Raw genomic sequence first — 6,000 nt, 5'->3', positions numbered from 1 at the left:
AGGGGAGGGGAGGAGAATAGGGGAGAAGAGGAGGAGAGTCGAGGGGACATTACCTGTCATTTATTTTGCTATGCCATTTAATTAAACATCTGTTCCTTTGAACACATGCATCTTTTGGTTGTTCTCAAAAGAAACATATCATTCAGGGATCATGAGTTACGGATGCTGACTCAGAGTTAATCAAACCTGGAATAGTTTTCTGGTGGCCTAAGTTGGTCATGAGTAATGTATTATTTTAAAGGTAAAGAAGTGACCCACAAATTCCTAAAAGTTTTCTTTAACTTGTACCCTTTTCTTTTAGTGTAAAACTTCTATTTTAATTCATATTTATTAGGCTCTTTAAAAATGGACAAGTTTGCAACAATAAAAAAAATTTACAAAAAGCTTAACAATTGACTAGGACAGAGGAAGTGATCAGTGGTTTAATATTTGGGCTACATAGACAAAGGTCACAGCTGAGCCAGAAAGACTTGAAAAATACATCAGGATAAGAGGCAATAAAAGGCAATAAAAATAATCATAATGTATATAATCAAAATAATCAATAATAATCATATAAGCAGGCCATAGAATTTTTACCAATGATGGCATTATTGAGGCTGTGTATTACTAGAATAGGAGGTAAGGCAGTCGTGGATTTTTTTAACGTGCAGGACAGGGTCTACTGAGATTTAATTATTCCCCTTACCACAGCAATCTGGTTCTATAAATCAGTAGTGCCTTTGTTTGTTTCTAATTGAAGAAGTTATTCAAAGCAACTGTGGGTCCTTACAGAACAGGACACAGATAGGCCTATCTACAAAAAAAAAGATTCAAATTTGGAACAAATGTTTCAAGAGCTGATTGCCACCTCCCCCAACATGTCTGGCCTCAGAGGAAATGCTAATGGTGACATCTTTCTTCATTATATCAAGTACAAGGTAGATATGAAGCAGAGCGTCTATGATACTATCTACATAAACAGTAAATCATCAGCAAGAGTAATTTGGCCCAAATAAAAACAGGGCTCTAGAATGCTCTATCAGGACATCAGTAACCCTCAGCTCAAGGTTATGAGCCCATGAAATTTGTTTTTTTTTCCTTCTTCCCATCATTGGAAGTTCTATATTGGATAGCTTGAAGGTTTCTGGGTCTTCTACAGTTTGGTAGCCACAGTCTACACCTGCTGACTTGGTACTGGTTTCTGAGAACATCTGCAGAAGTAAATGCTGAAACCACCCAAGGTAGATTTCTTCTCTCTCTCTCTCTCTCTCTCTCTCTCATTCTCTCTCTCTCTCTCTCATACACACACACACACATACACACACACACACACACACACACACACACACACACACATTTCAAGAATCCATGCTGCTACTGAGGCCACTTAAGGAGTAATCCTTGAACAAACTAAGCCTCTGGGATTTTGGTTGCAAAATGAGATGTGCTACTTGGACTCTACAGTCAGTCTGTCTCCTTAGTCATCTCTCCACATTATAGTTTTAATTTATGCACTGCCTCTCCTCCACTATGGTATGTTGTTTCTTAGCACCTCCCTCACAGGGTTATTGTTAGCATCAAATGAGGTAACATCTGACCAGCACATAGTAGGTGCTTCATAAATGCTTGTTCCCTCCCTCCCTCTCTCTTCTGTGCTGAGGTCCTTGTGAAAAGCATATCTGGCATCTTTCAGCCCTGTCTATTGCTTAAAATTCTCTATGTTCACATGTCTATTTAATAATTAAAGAATTCATGCTAACATTTATAACCTTGGCCTTTACCAATCAATAAGCATTTTTTAATTGTTTATACCTGCCAGTGCTGAGAATAAAAAGAAAGGGGAAAGACAGTTTTTTCTCTTAAGGAACTCACAGTCTAATGGGAGAAGACAACATACAACAACTAGGTACAAACAAGATATATACACATACTTGTATACACATGTATGTACACACATGTGTGTGCATATACACATGTAGACATGTGTATATATGTATAATATGCATATATAATAAATTGAAGATAATCAATGGAAGGAAACTAACATTAAAGGGAATTGGAAACATTTCCTTATAGAAGGAAGAGAGGAGAGTATATAACATATTACAAAGGTAGAATCCATAGGTCTTGGTAACAGATTGGATGGTTAGAGATGTCTAATATTGGACATCCAATTCCCAATGTCCAATAGGATGTTGAAGATATGAGACTGAAGGTCAGGTTAAGGTTGGATAAATAAATTTGAGAATCATAAGCATAGAGATAATTGAATTCATGGAAGCAGATGAGATCACCAAGTGAAATAATAGAGTAAATATCAAAAGTCATAGTGCAATTTTAAGCTTTAATAATTTTGGAAGTATAAATGCTACAAACTTATAAAAATCATTTGAAATATTAATTATTTAAATTATTTAAGCATATTTAGTTTTGCAAATTTTGAATAATAATTTTAAAACTTGATTTTAACAAGATGGGGCACCCTTTCATTATGCATTACATGTGTGAGTTTCTGAATTACACTTTCTCAGTCAGGTGGATTAATAGAGGAGGTCCTCTTGCTTGGCCATCTCTATTAGACTGTTTCATGTTTGGTCATATCAAAACTGTCATGTATGCACCAAAACCTTATACTTTGGATGATCTTAAAGATACAACTACAGAAGCAGTCCTTTCAGTGACTGAACAACAAGTGATGAAAGTTTTACAAATTTCAGAAATCACTTAAAATGTTGTATAGCACAAGATAGTGGTTACATTGAATTTTAATAAAGAAAATGTCAATATTTCAAAAATTTTAGATTATCAACCTTTCATTTTTTTCTAATTTGTAACATTTATTCTTCTAACGTTTTCAATGCTTAAAATTGCACTAAGACTTTTGTTAGCATCCTTTATAGAAGAAGAAGAAGAAGAAGAAGAAGAAGAAGAAGAAGAAGAAGAAGAAGAAGAAGAAGAAGAAGAAGAAGGCGGCCCAGGACAGAGGCCAAAGGAACACCCACTGCTAGCAGACATGACCTAAGACTGAGCTGAGCAAAGGAGAGTGAGGAGGTAGAAGACAGATAGGAGAAGAACCAGGATAGAGCAGTGTCACGGAAACTTAGAGAGAAGAGTGTACCAAGGAGAAGAAGGTGGTTAATGGTGTCACAGGCTGCAGATAGGTCAAGAAGTATTAGGATTGAGATAAGGTTATTAGTTTCGACATTGAATGATGAGCTCAAAAGCCAAATTGTAAAAGTGTTAAGAAAAGAATAAGAAGTAAAACAAAGTTGAAGCATTGATTATGGATGGCCTTCTCAAGGAGTTTGACCATAAAAGGGAGGATAGTTATGAGACAATAAAATATTGAAATTGGATGGTCACTGGCAGCTGAAGGGATTGTGGTAAGAGTATAAATCTCTCCTTCCCTGGCCTTAGAAAGTTGTTACTTCTAATCTGACATGGCCAGCTTTTTCCACAGGACCTTACTGCACATGATGAATAACTCCCAACCTCTAGGGTATCATCATAACTGAATTCCAATGGTACAATTCTATTTGGCAAGAACATCTGCCAGGGGGTGGGGGTGGGGAAGAACAGAAGGAGCCTGCAGCCTGAGTCTCTAATACAGATAAAGGCAACCCCTGAATACTGAGCAGCTTGTTGGAAAAGGCCATGGCACTGGTGGCACCCAACATGACACTATGTGAGAGAGGGTGAATAATGGCAGTCATGTAATGAAAATGATAGATGATAGTCCACTTTATACATTGGTACCAACAAAATATTAGAAGAACAAGATTCTCTCTCTCTCTCTCTCTCTCTCCTTCTCTTTCTCTTTCTCTCTCTCCAACTCTCTCTCTCTGTCTTTGCATATATATATATGTGTGTGTGTGTGTGTGTGTGTGTGTGTGTGCGCACGCATATATACATACATATGTGTATATACATATATGTATGTATTATGTATGTATGTATATATACATACATGTAAACAGATAAATAGAGATAGATATTTGGTACATTCTTGGTTCCAGGAGTAATAAATGGAAGGTACAGAGGTAAATTATTTAGGATTACCTAATTTAAGATTCCATCAGAGCTGTCATGGATTAGGCTGCCTTAAGATATAGTGGATTGCTTTTCAGTGAATTTCTTCAAGCAAAAGCTGGATGGCCACTTTCCAGGGATGCTGTACAGGGGATTTTGTTCACTTATGGGTGAGATCCCTTCTAATTCTGATATTTTCTAATTCTATATGAAACAGTAGGAAAATAAGTGCTGGTTTAGATCAGCACCTACATATATATATATATATATTTACATATATATATATATATTTACCATTCATTATATCCCAAAGTAGCAATAAAATTGAATGACAGGTGCTTATCATAGTTTCACATCAGCCATAAAATTAGCTTACAGGTGGAAGGCACCTTGAAGAATACAAATGCTAGCCATGTAAGCCCTTATTGCTGTGTTGTCAGACCTACAGTTTGAAAAAATCATAGATGATAATGAATCTTTATGATTAACAAACTACAATATTATAACAAATACCAAATAAATTATTACCAAATACAAACTTGGGTTTTACTTAGTAAACAAAGATTACCGTAAACGCGACCTGAGATGACTTATTGGTGTATGTCACATAAAGCTAGCAGTCACAAAGATTATAAGAAAGTAAATACCGAGGAATTAATCTCATGTAAATGAGACTTACAGCTGTCTTATAGTGTTACTTTTTACTGAATTTGTTAGGCTTTTCACATCATAGAATCATATTCCAATGAAGACAACACAGCCAAATAAATATAATTAAACAGAAATATTAAAATAAAGTTTCTTAAGTGTATACATACATATATGCCTACTTATCTACTATGTATGTATGTACGTATCTGAATATGCTTGTATTTTTCGTTGTTCATCCTTCATTCTCAAAGAAGACCAGTGACATCGGAAGCAGTGATGTCTTGACTTGCAAGTGAATTGGATTTAAGTGAGGCAGAGCTGTGCAGTCATCAGCGCCACTCTCTCCTCCAGAATCATCGGAATCCAGTGGCAAAGCATAGTCAAGATGACTAGTGATGGCCCCAGATGCAGGGGGAAACCTATGCCTTTTAAAGCTAAGGTTTTTCCCAGGATCAGTTTGTCTAAGGTAATGCCCATTCAGTAATTAAAGGCTGGGTAAGAACTGAGACAAAAGATGACCTAGTTTGCCTTCATAAAAGAATCAGTCTGGGAGAGGAAGACCCTCGAAGTCTCTGGCCAGAACAGAAACAATCATTATTTACACACGCTCCTATCAGTTGCTTGATAAATACTCACCTGATATTTTAGCCACAAAACATAACTCTAAACCTGAGTCTCCAACTAGATTTTAATCTCTTCAGGGCTGTGTCTTCTATCTATTAACACCATTATTCCCCATCCTCCCAATCTTGGGACTTAGAAGGTAATATGCCATTGACTGGTTGACTTGCCTTGAATATACTTCTACATTTAATTAAAAGCGGAGAGAGAAGCATTAATTTAAGGTTAGAACACAGAAAGAAGCATTAGAACTTGTTGTGTTGTATTTCCAGCCGAGCCACTGTTTGATCCTTGTCAAGTGCTTTTAGCCAGCCAGCCACAGAGCTGGCTTTGGTCAGTACAAACTCTACCAGGATGTGTCACCCAAACACAATATCACTTTCAACTCTTTTGGAAGTCAACTGAATCTAGACAAATAAGAATATCCTTAAGTGTAGCTAGGGAAAAAAATTAATGGTTGTATTTTAGCCACTTGGCAGATGTAACCCCTAGGCTTATAGCCATAGTCACAGAATAGAAAACATAAACATATGACAGAATGTTCACTCTCCTTAGTGCCCCCACCCCCACCCAAAGCTGGGCAAGCTGGGTTGATGAGTTCTTAAATGTTCTTCCACTCTTTTCTGTATAGCTCTCACCTTCCTTGGGTTTTACGGAGTGGAATAGTTTGAAAAACTTGTCCCTTACAGCAGAGTTGGTTCAGACAAAAACAGTAGA

This window comes from Trichosurus vulpecula, chromosome 2 (genome assembly GCF_011100635.1).
Source record: "Trichosurus vulpecula isolate mTriVul1 chromosome 2, mTriVul1.pri, whole genome shotgun sequence".
Taxonomy (NCBI): Eukaryota; Metazoa; Chordata; class Mammalia; order Diprotodontia; family Phalangeridae; genus Trichosurus; species Trichosurus vulpecula.
Note: the sequence above shows the minus strand (reverse complement) of the source record.